We start from the raw sequence: 20294 nt of genomic DNA, 5'->3' as shown, positions 1-20294 counted from the left end.
CACTGTTAGACATTCTAAGAACTTTGCACAACTTTTGTCTTTTTTTATTTTGTTGTTTTTGTGTAGAAATGACCAAAGCAGGGTGAATTTCATTTGGAGTCATGGATGGGCAGCAATAGTAAAACCATGTGTTTGATTTTCCACTAAATGTAATTGCGGACTGAGACTGGACCACCTGGGAACCTTTAACAATTCTTGGAAAGCCTTTGTATTTGGCATAGACATGAGGGTAATTGTCTCACTGAAAACGACAACTATATCCCAGCTTTAGCTTGTCATAAGTGTGAGTTCTCCATTAACTTTTTACCTGGATGTCACTCCATTAATATTCTATGTATACAGACAAACTCCTCAGGCCCCACGACAAGGATAACCATAACACCACAATCCCTGAACCTACAATACTAGGGTTGACGCTGTGTTTAATTTGATCCAAACCTGTAGTTTGCATTCAGGAAAATAAATGACTGCATTTGTTGTTTTGTCCTGCAGTGTTACTTACCAGCCATGTTGCAATACTAATGGACGATATGGAATGGATCTGTTTACAGTGACTTCTTTTAACTTAACTGCACAGGCTAGTAATGTGCAGAGACTTCAAAGTAGTTTACCCCTTTGTACTCCCTGGTATTGTGGTGACCGCATCATGTTATTGGGATGCTTTTGAACAGCATAACTAAGGAGTTTGTAGCATCAAAACAGATTTGAAAGGAGCAAAGCCCATGTAAAAAGATAACAGAAACCCTAACCCTGGGAAACAGTTACTTTTTCTGATGAACGGTTGTGCATGTTTTAATTTCAGCGACACACCATGAATGGCTTTCCACAAGGTGTTGTACATGTCTGTTCTACATTAATACAAGGGTGTGTTGTTACTATCTTATTTTAAAAAAAATCCAGTTATCGTCCTACACAAACAGGGACATTTTCAGAACCATTAAGTTTCAATATAGCTTCCATTGTTAAAACTGGAGTCTGTCAATATTCCCCTAGTAGGGGAAGTGTGCAGTTATGAGCATACTATGAGCATGTGAGGTTATTACCATGACCCTGATGTTTTTCCCATCTCTTTCAGTCATCATATCTTCTCTGCTTTCCCTGCTGAATGAACAGTGAGAATAAAGAGACCCTGGCGGCAGAAAGGCTGTATCAGTCAGGCGAGAGGGAGCGTGAGCGATTCCCTCCTCCAGCCAGCGGCTCCAGATTAGCTCTGAGAGGAAAAAGGAGCGCCCCAGCTCTGTGACAAATGAGAAAACCCTCCGTCGGCCCGGCCAGACTGACAGGGCCAATGGAAGCTATTCCTCCCGAGGCGGAGGAGAGCGGCTGTGACGAGGGCCTGGCATTCCAGCACCACTCCGGTCTGGGGGGGGGGGGGTGGCCTCGCCACAGCGGCCTTGCTTCCGGACAATTGGCATTTCTCTCAGCGTGGCGGTTGGCAATGCGGTGAAGCAGCTCTGGGAGGTGGTGTGTGACGCTGACCTGTGTGAAACCCCGTCAGCCGCGGATCACCGTCCCCTTTTACCTGCCACTGTGTGTTTGTGCCCCCTCTGCCCAGCCCCGTAGAAAAATGAGAGTTGTGTGTCAGCGCTACTGTGTACGGAGAGACTTATATCGGAGCCAATTCTGACCACAACAGCTGTCGTTAAAGCCACTGAATTCAAATAGCATTAGCTTAACACGTAAATACAACCAGGTCACAGGCGCGCCGCACTTTGGCCCGTCCACTGACCTGGAAGGCATATACTCTGGCAGTGTTGTTGACCAGGTCGCGAACATGTTGCTCCCCATTGAACAGGTGCTGTTGCTGGTGATGGGAGAATTGTCTGTGTGCCAATGTGCCAATTCTTCTGATTCTCTTTATACGTGGAACAGGACCGAACGACGCCACCGCTCATTCACAGCCAGACAATCGTCTTTAGACCTCGGTTGCCGTCTATTATCTTGGACGCAAGCAGATGTTGTTCATCCAGATAAACCTGTCATAGTGTTAATCGGCTGTAAGATGATGTCTCTCTCAATGTGTGTTGGAGTCGAACGTCCAGGCCAACTCAGCTCCGTCCACTCCAATTCAGTCAAACTAAGAGGCCTTCAATAGTGTGATTTACACCGTGACCCTAATGGATTAAATCATCTGCTGGTGAGATGTATGCTTTACGCTGGTGCTATTCAGCCCACTGTCTCCAAGGATACACTCCCAGAGTGGACTGGGAGGAAGAGTGGGAAGAGAAGGCTATATAAGGAGATGGGCTGAAATGGAGATGGAGAGGAGCCGGATATTTGTCAGTTTGAAGACAAGGTCCAGTTGAGATTTGGCTTGGGCATTTAATTCAAACTCTCTTGGAACTATTATGGTCAACTGCCTGGCTATTGGATAGAACAGCAGACTCCTCCTCCGCTTTGCCGGCTTTGATTTGATTTAGCAACCTTTTGGTTACTGGTCAGATGCTATAAGCATTTAGTGAAGATGAATGAAGGAATTCAGGATACAAAGGACTGTTGATAGCAAACAGTCAAAAGGAGAGAGAGTTAGTGAGAAAGGAGTGGAAGTTGGCTATCCTTCAGCTCCCCTGTCAGCGTTTTGTGCATGGGTGATGAGGATGACACTAGGGAGGTATGTTACCGGTTCTGCATCATGGGAGAATACAGCTCTCTGTGCACTGCCTCACCCCGGGCCAAATGGTCCAGGGTTCAATAAGACCGACAAATCCACTGTTAATATCCATCCTTGCCTGAGGAATCAATTACAGCCAAGCACCATTGTTAACAGGCGGGATCTGGCCATTAAAGTTTAAAAATATAAAAGATTAATCCTTTCAGGGACACACGCAGAATATTTACTGTTAACAAATAACTTAATAACTTTATCTTACGATTATTTATTAATGCTCTGTTCCGTCTCATTGCTGGGATCTGACTTGCTGTTAATTTCTCTGGTTTTCTACATTGGTTAAATATGCATTGCCTCTTTACTACGGCACAAGTGCAGCGGACCGATCTATCAGCTCTGTGTTGGCTTTATGAGAAAACCTGAGCTATGGTCTCATTGGCCTTTTATAGACTGTTTAAACAGGGAGTCTATACAAGTATAATTACAGTTCACATTGTGTTAGCTCCCCAAGCTAATGCCTGGGCTATAATAGCTCAGTGGGTTAACATAGTCAAGGCCACATAGAGATCTGTGGCCGGGCCAGGCTAATCTTATTCCTCCTATATTCAGATGAACTCCATAATTCAGCAGGGGACTAAAATGGGTCAGAGGGTGATGGAGGATCAGGAAAGTGGAGCCAGCTATCGGTAGCCCCACTCCCGCTGAAAGCTTGAGGAACAATGTGGCAGACCTGAAGTACTTCACAGCTTCAGCACATTCCCTGGGGGGTGTAAATTGGCTCTCAGAAGAGTAAAAAGAAACAATTGCCCTTTACCTCTGAGGTTGCATGTCATCTCTCCACCACTCACCACTGGGCCGATTAAGGTCAAGTCGACCATTTTACCTTCCTTCTCTGCTCTGAAGGCAGAGTGAAAAAAAATGAGAGGGAAACAGACAGAGAGGGAATCCGAAGGTCTTTGAAAGTGGTTTTACAGCCATCCCTGGTGATTTTCTTCCCTCAGTCTAAGAAACATGTTGATAATGGTTGCTTGTCAGATAGGATGAACTCAAAACAAAACATAGAAAGAAAGCCATGTTGATCTCATTGCTGTTGGATGTGTCCCAGCGTATTTTGCAGTTGTCTGTGAATGAGTACAAGAGGCAGATATGTTTATATGGCTTAAAGTTTTATCCAGGCACTCTGCATTGCACTGTGCTTAGGAACAGCCCTTAGCTGTCGGTGCAGTGTGTATACACTACCATTCAAAAGTTTGGGGTCACTTAGAAATGTCCTGGTTTTCCATGAAAACATACATGAAATGAGTTTGAATAGGAAATATAGTCATTGACAATAGAATTAACGTTTTTTTAATGGAAATAATTATTGTTTCAAAAACAAGGACATTTCTAAGTGACCCCCACATTTTTGAACGGTAGTGTAATTTGGAATTTATATTTTGTGGTGTAGGTGAATGTTATTTATTGTTGAAATTGTTGTTACCTATATTGAAATGCAATTAAGTATTGTGCGGACAACCTATTGCCAATCACTGTGGAGTTATTTTACTCATTTAAATATTTGAATGACAATGTCTGGCCATTTCATGTCAAGGGCAGAGTCACAGACTGCTTGCAATTAAAGGATAACAGTAATATTGTGCTGAGTCTGGCATGGAAACACAAATATGGAGCTATTTCTTCAGCTTGAAATTATTCTTATCAGGTACCTCACCTTCCTGAAGGTTAAGGGTCAGTCTGAGCAGGCAGCCAGCATTTCTCTACATAATTGAGAGGAGTTTTGAATTAATTGTATAATTAATCTTGTAGAATTAAGTTACACAGAAGTCTGACCCTAAATTAGGCAGTCTGGAATATTCCAAATTGCCTTAATGTGAAATCTGGCTCCAGAGTAGACATTGTTCTCTCATGATGAAATGAGCCAAGTTTTTTGCAGAGATGAAAAGAGTGTGCAGTAATAACCTGTTATTAGTACTTATCACGCTGTGCCTTTATATAATACAATTCCTCACAAAATAATTGTAATGTTTTCTTTAAAAAGGACATTTTTTAAGCAAAGAGGGAGGCGTATTTCATTAGGGTGAAATTAAAAAGGGACACTGTGGAATTTATGAAATACTCAATGACTACATAATGTCACATTTAACAAGATGATGAATGGTTGATATATATGACTTTTCCTGTGTGTATCCAGTCATAAAGTCAGGTTTCTGCTGTGACTCCTCACTCTGATCTTATACCCCTGTAGCACATCCGCGTCACTCATGTCAATGTTAAACATTTCAGCTGAAGTCCCTCATCCCTGCCTCACCCCCTCTAGTCCTGTCCTGCATCCCCCCTCCAGTCCTGTCCTGAATCCCCCATACAGCCTTGTTCTGCCTCCCCAACCTGGTCCTGCCCCCCCAACCCTCCAGCCCTGTCCTGCCTCCCCCCTCTGGCCCTGTCCTGGCTCTCAGCCGTCTGAATCAACCTCCCTCCTCTCATCCTGCATGTTGGGGATTTAGCAGGGGCAATAAAAAGGCAGCATGCAAACATCCTGTCTGCCTAAACGACACCCATTATCACCTGCTTAGCAGTGATGGAGTACTCCTCGTTAAGCCCTGTGGCAGACAGCTTCAGAGGCCTGGGTGGAACGCAGGCAGGGTCACATTAGTGCCTGGGTCTCTCTGGCCCTATTGGATTAGTGGATTTCAGAAGGCCTTACTGTAGTGACCAGTGGGGACATGTTAGACCGTACATTTCGCAGCCTCTGTAATGTGGAATTCCTATCTCCTCTGATGTATTACGCGTCCTGGTTTAGGATGGAATGTATGCGTCCAGATCCTAAACGGGTTTGGTCTCTGATTCCGATTTTTCATCACTTACTTAGCTCATTTTTATAGAACACTGCTCAATAGTAAACAAGTCAAACTAGTTCCTACAGGGTGTATTCATCCTTGATACGGCCGCACTTCTGGGCCAACACAATGATTCATTTCAACAGCATGGAACACGTGGCATCTCACGCCAGGTTCCACCAAGGCGTGTGATTTCTGACAGGAAAAACAATACTTACGGAGGAGTGCAGAAGTATTCTTTATCGCCAGGGTGTTACAGGAGGCTGACCAAACTCACTATCTGTCTTCACAGTTACTGAAACGGTTGTTTCTGTCAGAGGCATTCAAATGTACTGATTGAAACCTATAGATTAACTGTATAATCTGCCAGCGTGTTTTCACCGCCATGCAACTGTTTACTCTAATGACTGATTTCAATCTGCATAGAGATGCATGCACAGCTGTCTCTCTCCTGGAGAGCCCGGAGGTCTCTGCCCCTGAGGTATTTGCAAGCATAATTCTCCTTTTAACACGACAACCATACTCCGTTCTCATTGTCAGGTTTAGTAACAGCAGTGGCTTGAGAACAGTTTACTTTAGTAGGTTTGTGTGTGTGACAGCTGGAAGCGTTTTTTTCACGGCCGCTGTGAGGTACCCCACCGCAGCCTTTCCTCCACACACGCCTGCGTAAGTCTTACCCCAGCAGAGCAGTGTCACCCAGAATGCGGACAATCTGTCCTTTTGCAGTTGTGAGGAACGCTTGTGTCTATCAACATCCAGTAATGGGGAACACACGGTGCATTTTGATGTTCTATGTCTGTGTCTCTCTAGTACTCATCCCCCAGGGCCAAGCTGGTTCTCACCCCGGGCACAGAGGTTGTCTGGTCTCCTTCAGCCCGGGTGAATAGTTATCATTGTCTTAAAGAGCAAATCAGTATCTATTAGGCCCTATGGGAGAGAACATTATCCCAGGCTGAGATAGCAGGAACCCAGCATGTCTTTCCCATGACCGCTGGCGCGTGGAGAACAGCCATGTCTCCCCTCTTCCCTCACTCCACCCAGGGCCAATGACTGATTATTCACATATTTGGCCCATTTCATTCCCACACCAGGCACCCTGCTGGTCTGCAATGGAACCCCACTGCTCCTGGGGGTCTTTGGTTTTATTTCTCTCTCTTTGATTGTTACGGGAAATCTTGTAAATGCAAATGGGGCCAAAATAGAATGTAATTGCCGCTGCGTGATGATTAGGTGAGAAAAGTAATGATTTCCCAACACTAGGGTCAGCAAGGGTTTAATTAGGGAAGCACAATCCGTGTCACTCCTCTCTGTCTCCTGCCTGCCTGGGCCCATGCCAGAACCATGGGACCCACCAAGAGGCTCTCAAGACAATGGGCTTCCGAGGACAGAGGAAAGGGGAGAGCAATCGGTTCTTTTGTCTCAAATGGGAACGTTTTGGATGTAGAGCTTCTGAGGTCAGGGTTAATGGAAAGGTCCAGGTACTCTTCAAATCTCCAGCTGCTGGTGACATCAGACTCACACGCCACAGTGCCTCCTCGTATTGGCGTTGGTTCACATACTGCCACCAAGAGTTTTCACAGCGGTGGGATGCAAATGTCAAGATTTTACATTTGAAAAAAGGCCAAAGTGATCTCTAACTCGCCAAAACACCTACTGGAGGATCAGGCTGGATAAATGACTGAGACACGCCAGTTAAATGGAGCCAAGACCAATCTCCATGATTATCCAATCAGTGCACTGAAACGTCAATTGTTCTAAGTCGATTGATGATTAAGAGGGATAATTGGCAGGGTATTCACTGTGGACACTAGACCTGGTGCTGTTCCACCCCTCAGTCTTCTCAAGGCATTACCCCCTACCTCAGCTCACTGGCTGTTTCAGGAGGCCGTGATTTACGGCATCATCGCCCGACCACGTCAACAACACTGATCCCTCACTGTGCCTGGCTCCCGGCCTGCTTGGCCTTGCCTCTCTGTGTCCGCTAAATGGAAAGGGCCTTTAATACAGAAAGATCAAGAGGACAATGGGCTTCTCAGAAAGGAATCGAATCAAATAGGACCTGTCTGGGCTTTTGGTGAAAGGCCTCTAGCATTAACCTGGAATAAGACAGAGCAATTGCACTGTAATTCCCTTCCAGCTATTAGCCCATCACAGTTTGCCGTTTGCCTCGTTTCTCTCCCCAAACCAACCGCTTTTGATTAATTCATTAATTCACAAACAAAGCTGAATTACATCTTGGCCCGGGCGCCTCATTCGATACAGCAACAATCCCTCCCTTTCACTTGACAAAGAAAGAAAATACGGCGTTACGGAGAAAATAGATGTGCTCTCATTTGGCGTAATAATTTGTGGGCTTTTCATGTTTTATTTATGCTCAGAAGAACCGCTATGGGTCTGGAATATCACCGGGCCAATGAGGCGAATCACTTGGGCTGTATTGATTTAGTTTGACTGTGCAACCCTCCACCTCTCCTCCATTTCTCCACCCCTCTGCAACCCCCCCCCCCCCACACCATGTGCATCCATCTGGGCTCAGCCCCAGCTTTCCGTTCAAAGCCTAGCAGCGCCCAGGACACAATTCAGTCCCAATCATTAAATATCCCCATTATCAGATTCATTAGTTCAGTCATTGTTTTGCTCTCGTTAAGGAGAGATCCATTGTCTTGGACAACTCAGAATTATCATGTCAACCCATGGCTGCTTCTGGAATAATAGCATTCTACTATTAGCATAGCTCTGTGTGTGTGTGTGTGGGGGTGGGGGGGCACGTTGACCTTGGGTTGGCTGACATACGGACCCCTTTAGAAACCTGCTGACACACTTCATGTATGCAGACGTTTATCCCCCCCCCCCCCCCCCCCCCACCAAACACACACTCAAACACTCCCAAAGTTCGACGACAGGTTTTAGATGCGAGGCAGGTCCTTGTATCGATTGTGTGCAAGGCCTCTCAGGCCGTGCCCAGCAGTGGAGGCCATTCATCACGGAGGCCATGACTGCGAGAGGAGTCTGTCTCATCAGGGGGCACGTCAGACCTTGCCCGGGCAGGGACGGGCCTGGCTGTCTCACAGAAAGCTGCTGCTCTCCGGATGATGCTCCCGTCAGCTTGCTTCACGACCCAGACTGGCCCGCTCCCTCAATGGAGAATGCCCCCGTCACGAGTGTACTTGGTTTCAGATATCTTTGCATCATGTGGGTCTACATATGTCTAATGTAAATGGAACGACTCGTGGAAAATCCTTCTCAAACAGTCATCATCCTGAAAAAAAAACTGTCCACACAGAATAATACTGTGGTGCATTTGTCTTTTACATGATTTTGTCTGTGACTTATCTGTCTCCCCCAGTGTCAGTCCCGCCGTCCAACCTTCCGCACCTTCCGTCCTCCCCCACAATCTCCCTCATGTTCTTCCAGAGAGGCTTTGATTGATAGTGAATTCCGGAGGCACGGGGAGACATTTGTCCTGCCTGTACATGGTTAGCCCGGGGATGGTGGTGACAAGGACGAAGCAGAGCTCAGAGGGAGCATGGCGCGTGGCCCGGCGTCAGATGTGTTTTAAATAACTTTGACAGAGGAGCTGGGCCGTCTCTCAGGGCTGCAGCTAATCTGATGTGAGGGGACGCCACACTGAGGCAGAGAAACAGGACGCGGACAGAGAGGGAGAGGCAGACCCTCAGCTGGTGGGAAATCTTCTGATTCTCTCCGTCTCTCCCTCTCTACGGGCTTGTGTCCCATCCTGCTTCTCCCACTTATGTGTCCCAACCTCCATCCCTCAATACAGATGATTCGGGAAGACGTAGCTCTTCCCTTCCATTTATGAAATTGCTAAAGTGTCGCTTCCTCCATGCCTCCTCTTGCTCTCCCTATAAGTCTTTGTGGACGTGTCCTTTCAGCAGACACTCAGAGTCAAATCCCATCCAGAGAGTGCAACTCAGTGGGCGAGTGCACCAAAGTCATAGCAGGGTAATCCTCCCTCCCTGGGCCCTGACTGGCCCCCGACGCACCCCGAGTTTCGCTGTGGGACACCCTTAATCCGCATCCGCGCCCCCCGTGTCTATGTACCTCCAAAAGCAGAGCCGTCAGTCAGCCGATCCGCAACTAAGGACAAACGCTGGTGGATGAGGTTGTACTACTGTCATTGTGTGTCTGTGCTTGTTGTGGTCAGACAGGGAGATTTAAAGGACCTTGAGTGCCCCTTTCTGTTCGCGTGACAGACTGTTTTCAGGGCCTGTGTTGGAGGGCAAAGGGAGAATTATGGTTTTACATTAAACAGGATGGCAGAGGCTGTCTGAATGACAGAGGGTGAGACATTCTATTGTACTGTGCGTGAGTGTGTGAGTGTGTGTGTGTGTGAGAGAGAGAGCCTTTCAAGCTTGAGTGTTTATGTGATAAACACTAGAATAGAGTTAGGCAACTGGATTCAGCTGGGGGAAAATTTTTGTCACAGAGGATGGTGGGGGGGGGGGGGGGGGCAGGAACATAATTCAAATAATGAGTTTGCTGCAAATTGTTCACAACCAAGCCCCCCAAAATATTTCATTTAAAAAGAATAGGATTTTTATACCTGCAAAAAAAAATTGTGGGGACAGACTCCCCAAAGACATTTTGTAATTGCGGACCCTTTACTGAAAACACAGAATGGTTAACAGAACGAATTAGAGAATGTGAAAGATTTTAGATTAAAAGTGGGGACCATAAGGTGCAAGATTCATTTATTGGGTGCAAGGTGCATTATACATGCATGTATGAATTTCACATTTGTTTACTGCAAATCGCCCACTCTGGGAACCCTGTCCCTGCACCGCCTCTTGTGTCGCCCCACCACTGCTCTTCAGCACACAGCTCCCTGGGTGTCTATGAGGGGAACTGCCCTCCAGCACACTGCCTGGACCCAGCACTGCCCTCCAGAAAATTAATCAACACACAAACCCCACGAGCATATCCAACAGACGGACTGGCCATCATGTCTATGCGCACAAACGACTCCGTTTGTGGGGGGGGACCTTCATTTCTTGTGAAGTGAAGACAGAGTAGGCCTACATGGATGTTTATGCTTCCAGACAAATCAAGAAAGCTGAGTTCTCCTTAAAGGGATGCATTAGTGTTTTGAGATTTCCTGCTTAGTCAAAAACTGACAAATTGTTTTTTAATCAGTGTGCAGTTTGTTTCATGGAGCATTGGGGAACTGCCTGCAGTTACACTTCCACTCCCCCTCAGACCTGGTCTACTGGCTCTCACCACAGCTTTGTGGAGCTGGTCTACTGGCTCTCACCACAGCTTTGTGGAGCTGGTCTACTGGCTCTCACCACAGCTTTGTGGAGCTGGTCTAATGGCTCTCACCACAGCTTCATGGAGCTGGTCTACTAGCTCTGTGACTGATTCAGCCACCCACTGTGCTGACATTCAACTGTGGCTTCTTGGTAAATTTTGGCTTTCATAATTAGGCTAAATGGAAATGTTCTCCATACATCTCAAAGTGAAGGTCAGACATGTTTTATTAAAGTTTGTTTCGATTATTTGAAAGGAATCCATTTACGCAGCAACCTGGAGCCAACACTAACTGGCTCACAAAACCACTTCAATTCTTAAGAGAGCCCAAGCCGAACCCAAAATAGTGTGTCTTTGGGGATGTTGAAGGACCTGTTCCCATCCCACACAGTAGGTGGCGGCATGCACACTATAGTGTGAACAATATAATCAGGAGGTAAAAGAAGAACACGTTTTTTTTGGCGATTATCTGTAACAAATTCATTTATGTAATTCTGAATAACCAAACCTCAAAGAATCCTTTTAGAATGACCGATTCCTAACAGTAGACTGTAGACTATGAATAGTGTGCATTGGCTTGCACCCCCTCCTCTCATTCTCTTCACCCTCCTTCAAACCAGCGACCGCTGACAGACTGCCAGGTGTGTCCTCACCCAGGAGACATGCCCAGTGTCACCCAGCGGAGTGCATAGATGCCAGCGTGGGCACACTTTTACTTTTCATGGACAGAGAGAACTTAGCTGAAGACCCCAAACGCCTGTTGGTGACGTGTGTTGGCACACTTCCCTCTCCTCTCATTCCCCAGGACCGTCTTCGTACTGACCGTAAAAGTGACCTGCTAGCTCTTTCGCAGAAGCTCAGAATATGAAATAATCATATTATTAAAGCTGTACCTTTTGACATCGTCCTCTGTCTGTATTTCTTCTGCTCCTTCTTTTTCTCTCGTAGATTCTAATGCATTCAGCTTCTGTTTAAAACAGCTCAACTCTTAAAGCTGTATCACCTGGTGGGAATGACTGGCATACTGATCTTTTAATAACCATTGCCCATGTCTTCACTAGCCATTTAACATGATCATACGGAGTGCATTCTGCATTCAGTTGTACCAAACAACATGGGGTGTCTAGTGAAGGTCCTCAGTAATTTTCCTGGCATTACAGCTCTGTAGTTCTGTGGTATATTCCCAGTACTCAAACAGACTGTCTTCTGGTTTCAGTACTGTGTACTAGAGTTCTGCTGTATACTGTTTATAGACTGCTAGTCTTCCGGCGTTATCACTGTGCTAGTGGCTTGGTTATAGTCCTGTCTTCGAGTACTGTCTCTCTACTGGGTGTTCCTAATGCTTCCCTGATCTGACGGACTGGATGGACACGGGGGAATCGCCTTTCCTTTCACAGCCACATTGTGCAATTTAAACCTGCCTCGGGCATGTAGATATTACTCCCTAGCGCAACGGACGAAAATTAATGGAAATTGTTTTAGAGGGATCATTATTAACATTCTCCTTTCGATGCCCTTTTGTCATATCACCACAGATTTTCTTCACTATTATTTAGACATTTTCCATTTTCAAGAAATATATGCAGACTTTCCTATTGGGGGTGGGTACTGAGGTATGGTCATGTCCGCATGAGCAAATATGTATTATTACAACGATAACTATACAATTGCTTTAATTTAACTTCCTTACTTCATGAAACATTGCCCTGACAGTTTGGTCTATAAATACCCCAAAGTTTAATTGTATTTTTAGGATCAGGGATGACCATTTGACAGATTTGTTGTCTGGGTATTTTGTTCTTGCTGAACTACAGTTTGCTAGATTTCGATTGAGATGACCACTGTTGAAATAGTTTTAATTCCTTAAAAATGAGGTGTGTTGTACAAATTAAGTTAATCAGCATTGAAATTCAAAAAGGTGCTTCACCCAACTATGTTCTGGCTTTGGTCCAACCCATAGGTATCTGGGACCAATCAAAATGATTTGAAATGTTTTTACATTCTACAAATCTTTTTGCAGGTTCTCCACCCTGCACAATGGGAAGTAAATACATGTTAGTTTATAAGGAAATGGAAAGAGCAAGCCTGCAACATGATTTCCACTTTTGTCGGTTAGTAAGACAACACCCCGTCTAAACACCTCTACATTCACCGTATTTGTTTGCAGAAGACATTTGCAGATTCTCCCCTGACAGTTTTATTTTCTCCTTTGCCTTAGGTGAAGGGGAAACTTATTGGGATCTGGTTCTAATAGGTTTCTAAGAAGTAACAAACATCTGTGGGTACGGCGTAGCATTTGGATGGAGCAAGAAGTTTGGGTAGCCTGGCAAATGTTTTCTCTCTCTCCGTCCGTGAGTGAGTCACTGCATATTGCAACTCGTCCTCATCACAGGCGACGGAATGAGATTCCCTCCAAGCTGCTTTATTTCACACCTCTGGCTATATTAAGAGGCGTCTTTGCTCAAGGCCTGCTTGGGAATGGGTAAATATCACCCATGTTCCTGTGGCAGGGAAATCCGCTATTTAAGTGGAAAGTAATAGAATTGACATTTTCCAGTTCATTATGCAGCCCCTGACCTTCAGCAGGTAGGACTGGGATGGTTCCACGGCGTTTGTACTCACACTTCCCCCTAATGGGAAATGTTTGACCTTGTCAGAGACGCGAAGAGGTCAGGAACGAAGGAGGCTGAGCTCCATTCCACAGAGGAGAAGCATCCAGGACGCAGTGGATGAGCAGACATCGATAACACCTAGAACACCCTGCTTACCGGATGTTAATTGGCCAACACTTGCCTTGGTGTCATTCATGGGGGAACGTGTGTTTGTTGGCAAGGAAAAATGCTGTGAAACCACTCTTCGGACATCTGTAGCTTTCTTATTACACGTGTTGTAAGTACTCTGTGCACTGAGAAGTTTTATTTTAACAATCTGGTGTGAAATGTCTAGTATGTTAAGCCTTGCTCCTGGGTGGTGTCTATGTTTGTTCCTAGACCCAGGAGGAGTGTCCCTGCTGGAGCTGTGGTATTCAACTGAAGAAAATCTTTAACTGAGTTTTCCTCTTGTGTTCGTTTGTATTTTCAAATACTAAGACCCTCACTTCCATCTCTCTCTATGTCTCCAAACTTAATGAAAAATAATCATATTGGAGTCATTCACGGATTATGGCGTTTTGAATGTGACTTGTAATCTCTGCCATTTGTGTGAAACACAATGATGTCCACTGGCCGTTCTGTAGAGATAATCGTATTACTTTGCGGTCTTTTGTTTTCAGCTCCCTGTTTTCATTCTTTTATTAAAACATTTCGATGCATTAAACATGCTAATTTGTAACTGTGTGTAATTGGGGTCCTGCTTTAAAAAAAAAAAAATCTCTCCCCGTTTGTCAGAAGATTATGAATTTTATCCTGTGGATTATAGTTGGGAAGAGTTCAGTTCCATGAAATGAACTTGGTTTCCATTATTCCATAGGGTGTCCAAGCTAGTTCATGTAAAAATACAAAGCCATGACATCCTCGGTGTGATGCTGTACCATTCATACTTAATATCCCCTTTTGGTTTTAGCTGATCTGGTTTCAGCTTCAGATAACATTGGTATGTTTGTGATTAGAAAGTTGGTATTAAAAACAATCAGATGATTAGTTTTCAGCGAGATCAAGTCAACGTTTCTGTATAACATGTTTTATTTGTCCAAAACATTGAATCATGCTGGAGTAAATGACGGAATGTAGTCTACGTAATAGATTGTTTACAATGAAGGGACCAGAATCCAATGGATGTTGTGTGGGTTCAGTTTAACACCAGCAGACTGTTACAGATTCATGAACCGATCAGAAACAACTATAACACAAAGGTCTACACTAGTTATTGGATTCAGTTTTTTTCCATGTGACTTACAGTAGATGTTCGTAAAACAGAGATGAGTGTGGCATGGAGATGATAGCTCGTTCGGAGATGAGAAAAGATGAAAAAGATTGTCTCGTATTGGGTGAGGATGTCAAAGTCTCTGTCAGTCTCCACTGTTCAGGTGTCTGTCTGGTTCATATCGGGACTTAACAACTGATCATTTGGATCAGGGAATCTCTCTGTTCAAATATTGAGTAACTTTTGATTTTGTGTCAAAACATAATTAAATGTCAACACAAGCGCCACGGTTCCTATGGAGGAATGCCTCGTGCTTGTCACGGGAGCGTGCAATTTCCCTGTACCAGACTGCTTTCATATCCTGGGTGACATGATAAGTGCCTGTGTGATACAAAGGGGCTCTATTTTAATTGTTTAGACAGATCTCTCAGCGGAGAAGTCTTTGATTATGTGTGTTGACAGAATAGGCACAGGCTCGCTGAGTGACTGTGGTGTCTGCCTACTCCTCTGCCGCTCTGCTCTCATTGATTTCAATCGATTGATTATTTCTCCTGGCCGTGGATAAAGGACAGGCTTAGCCCAACGCCGTGACGCACAGGTGTTTAGGGCCGGGAATCATTTACATCACGGAAATACAATGTCAGTATAAACTGGAGTCATTTTACTTGGAATCAATCAGCAATCATGGGCCTGTCATGAATCTAAATATGACTGAAAATGGCTGGCTGGCAGATAGATGACTGAGGACCTTATATGAGGAAAAAATATAAGAATGGACCTAAAGGTGAGGACTTGTAGTATTTAGTGAGTCTTTTCGGTCTGTCTGCCCAATGTCAGAGAGCAGAGGTCAATGTCAGTCGTGTTCTACACTAGAACCTGTGTCTTAGCTCTTTGCTCTCTCATCTCGGCAGCTCTGGGGAATGATTAGGGTGACGGACGATCGGCGATGGCACAAGAAAGCAACCCCCCCCTCCCACCGCCCTCCCTCCATTTAACACAACAGCCTCAAATTACCCACTTTGCTCTCAATATTATCAGACCAATCGCATCTGTCGTAATTACAGTATCTGTGTCGCCTAGCCTCCATTAGCCTAACAAAAGGGCCCCAGAATCATCCCACTTTCGTCAAATAACGTGGAGCACACTTGACTTTTATGGAGATAGTCACTCACATCTGATGCCATTACCCGACTGGAAGCTCCGTATGCCTGGCTGTTGCTGGGTGAAATCTGTGGTGCTCCAGTGAGACAGGCAGACAGTGGAATTTCCACTCGGCTCTGGCAGGGCTGCTGTGTACACACCGAAAGACGGCGGGGTAGTGCGCAAGGCCTCACACAGAGACAGCGTCTTCACTCCATGCTTTCTCATTTCTTTGACAGCAACACAAATACAAATATCATTAACTGAATCCTGAGCCAGTGGAGCTTGTATTTCAATTACACTGCGTTAGATGCAGGCTTGCTGAGAAGAGTTACTTTCTCCCCGGCTATGGAAAAGGCATTCTGTATTCTGAAGCGTGGCGTGTGTTTGATCTCGGCCGTACCCCCTCTAAGACATCATCGCGTAACACTGTCAAAGCTGAGGGATACAGAGCATATGAAATATCAAGGAAGTTATTCATAAATATTGGATAAGATCAAAACAGCCGCTTGCTCTCCAGTGGCAAGCTACTGGGTCAAGCCATCTAGATCTCTTTGATTTGTTCCACCTAGGCTGAGTGGTCGGCTACACAACACAATGGGCCTCAGAATCTCACACATTCAAATCGCGTTCCTAAGGAATAAAGCCCAAATAACACTGCTTTGGTTTATTTTCTGATTATTCATTTTTCTTTCATTTGTGTTGTGGTCCCTAATGTACGTCCAACCTGAGGAGATGAATCATCAGGCGTTCTCCTCTCCGTCCACCAAAGCTGCTGCTGACACAAATTGGTGAAATATCCCTTTGATCATGCCTCCTGAACAACAAACAAAATGCAAACCTAATTAGCTTCATTCAGAATTGTTCCAAATGCCCTTGTTTGTCTCTGCGTGTGCTCCATGAAAACCGGAGTTTAACCAGGCGTGACTCCCTCATATGGATTCTCTCTCTGCAACTGGGTCCCTGACATGGTATGTGGGCAGATGTTCGCCTAAAATACTTGTCACTCCATGACCTTTGAATTCTTTGCTCTGTGTAGGCATGACAGCTCTAAAAGAAACATCTAAATGAAAGACTATCACCTTTATTCATTGGTTTTATCCTGTCAGGAAACAATGCCTGTTCTTTATTTTCGAAATGTGAAGTAGGCTATGTAACGAGTATATATAATACAGTATAGTCTATACCACACCTTGCAATGACTGCTGGCAAGCTCTTCCTGTTACATTTTGACATCAAAGGCAGTGGAAGAAGATATTCTTCCCAGGCAGTTAAAAGTGGGCTCAGCTCAGTGTGGATCTTGTAAATGTGGTCTTTGAGTGAGTGTCTCTCAGGGGACACTTCACACAGTGCTCTGTGAAGGAGCTCTCTGTGAAGGAGAGGACCAGTGACAGTCATCAGGGAAAGAGGCTGGGGGCTCCACCGCCGCTCTGCACGGACAGGGGCTCTCTCTCCTCTCCACATCTCTCTTCCTCGTTCCCTCCACATTTCATGTGAAGAAAAATCTTAATTCTCTTTCAACTATTTTTATTACGATAAGGGCAGATGGATCAAACAGTAAATGCATCTTTCTCATCTTTTTTTCACATACATTAAAGCACGTGACAGGAGCCAACAACACCTCCCTCCCTAAAGGGCTGTTTCACCCACCCCATGGGTGGTTCTTCAACATTGTTATGTTGGCATTAACTTTGTCCATCAGAGGGGGGAGTTTAGCTTTAAATATAGAGGAGTAATGTTTTGTAACTTGAATACCCAGATGGGTAAAAAAAAATTCAGGAGATCTTAAACGGGAGATGTTCTTTTATTCCACTTGATTTTGTAGCCTGAGGAGATACCAAACCGATTAATCAGGTTTTCAATCGATGGGATCCTACAGTGAGGGTCAGTTACACAGAGAATGCAATCTACGTACAGATACATTTTATTTACACTGTCAGTAATCATGTATTGCTGTCTATGTTCTGATAGTTTGGGCAAAAGTCCCCAAAATACAAAGAGTATAAAAAATGTATGTGAAAGTAATTGTCCTGTTTCCTTATGGAGTATCCTATTGAAGTAAGGCCCATTACACAACTGTCAACAAGAGATTTTGTAGGACAGTAGATCAGTAGAAATAAGTAGGGTCGTTTGACAAAGACCTTCTCTGCATTCAGAGATTTGATGGCAAGGTCCACATTGGGCAACCTCAGAGGATATGTTATAGTAGAGATTGAAGGATGGGTTTCTGTCACAGATGAAAACGTTCAAATAGACTAGTTTGCCCACCATTGAGCTAAACCTTTTAGGCAGAGTCTTGATCCTGGGTTCTCATTGTGTCGCCCCCTCGCACCCCTCAGATTTGAAGGGGCTCTGTAAAATGTGGAAGTAAAATCTAGGTTGGACTGTGGATGCTAACTGACAAATATCCAATTTCTCTTTTCATCTGGATGGTTTTCCTTTCATCTCCAGTATAACTGGAATTACAGCCTTATTCCGAGTGGCAGGGCTCTGTCATTACTGGCTTAGCTCATCAAATTCAGAACATCCCTGAACTTAGACAAATTGGAATGATTATTATTTGTCTTGTACTTGCTCTGGGGGTGTAATATGCAGTATGGCATGCATAGTTGCTTCTGGCACCCCAGTGTACTCAGATTTTGCTCACTTTATTCATTATTTGTTTCGCACAGTATGTAATGCACTGGTTATTGCATTCCACCTGCACACACCCAGGTCCTCGCTGATTCCTGGACTGTCCTTGTAGACTGATCAATGCAAATGCAGTTATTTACCCAACCCTGAAATTAAAAGACTATGGATCAATCTCTCTTCCACAAGACAAGGTATGCTCACAATAGCAAGCTGGCTTTGCTAAAAGACCCAAAGTCTGAGTGGCTGCGGTATCATTCCTATCTCGTAGTTCTCTTGCACTCTCACACATTCAGACACCTCTGACACCACTGCCTGAGCTGTGTTTTGGATGACCCACTTTCTGTGCCCGGCCAGGCAGGAATGCAGGCTGCTGCTATGCTCCGCTGGGGGAGATCCCAGAAGATTCTCCCAGAACAGTCCTCCACAACAGCCCCCCTACAACAGCCCCCCCAACAACAGCCCCCAACAACAGCCCCAACCTACCAACGAACTAGAAGAGCGGCATGTTGTCTCCCCATGACTCAAGACCTACGCCAGGCTGTCTCTGTGTGTGTGTGTGTGTGTGTGTGTAGGGGTGTCTCTGTCTATCTCCCACACGCCCACACGCGCAGACGTTGAGAAATACATTTAATCCACGATCTGTATTAATTTGGCCCCTCCACTTCTCTGTATTTGGGTGAGATTATTGTTTCAATCTTGCTGCATCAGTAGGCCTGAAGGTTATAAATTAAACATAAATGCAAATGCGCTGAGCCATTGTTCCTCTTCCCATTCAAACAGATCAATGTGTCGGCGGATTAATGCAAGAACAGTCTGCTTTTTTAATGAGCGGTGTGGAACATTTTAGTTGCAAAGCTCCCATGACACACCTAAACCAGCACTTTCATTTCCACGATGAATGTTGTATCCTTTGACCACATATTTCACCATTAACTATGTTATTCCTAGTGATCTGCATCACCTTCCAAAGAAGACAGTAACAGCCAGATGTGTAGATGACATGCTGCTAGTTGCAGGTAAAACATGCTGTTTGTTGGATTCCGCTTTCTAGTTTGTTTATGTAAGATAACAATAGGCAGTTCCATTATTATCAACAATACATGACACCATATGCCTTAACAGCTTTTCCATCTAGATAATTCTCATGGGAAATGTATTTGCCAATCTACACACACAGACACGCACACACACCAATGAACCCAGGATTTGGTCATCACTTCATCAAGTTGTTCCTTCTCTGCCATCTGGTCTTGATCTCACTTGCGTACTATTTACCCTTTGACCCTTCAAGACTGGGGAAGAGTCTCCCAATCCATGTATTTTGCCATCACACTTCTGCGTTAAAACAAGTGTCTGTTGAGAGTACATGCAGGGATGTAATTAGCCTGTCCAACCATCATAGTGCCATGTTATAAAGATGTCTGACATTTTATAAATGTGTCATAACATCAGGTGCACTTTAATGTAATTCAGCAAGTCTTGTCTAATTGCGATTACACTATTTATCCACCAGGGGTCTTTCTATATTGCTACTGTTGATGTTGACTGCTGATGAGTGGAGGGAAATTCGCGTTCATCAAATATGTGCGAAGTTCAAAAGCTTTGACAAGTGACATAATCTACAGTAGGCCTACTCTTGCATTTGACGAGAAATGTGTTTCGCAATTGGGTGCCATCATCATTACCATCATTGGCATCATCATATTTGTGTAATGAACCGTTTCCAACCGTCTCTATTTTATCCATCTACATCAAGCTGCTCTCTATTCAAGATCATGAGAATTCTCAAATCAAATGCTTTTGCACATTTAAGGCCAATTCAGACGTGTGAGCTAACGTGTTATTCGATGTTAAGAGTACATGGCAGATTGTTAGATATTAAGTCCTATGGTGGATCCTCCCCCCAAAATAAGAAGTGTGATCCTTAATATTTTTTGCCCAAAATATAT

The sequence above is a fragment of the Esox lucius genome, chromosome 15, assembly GCF_011004845.1.
Source record: "Esox lucius isolate fEsoLuc1 chromosome 15, fEsoLuc1.pri, whole genome shotgun sequence".
NCBI lineage: Eukaryota > Metazoa > Chordata > Actinopteri > Esociformes > Esocidae > Esox > Esox lucius.
The sequence above is the reverse complement of the archived record's forward strand: the minus strand, read 5'-3'. Positions refer to the sequence as shown.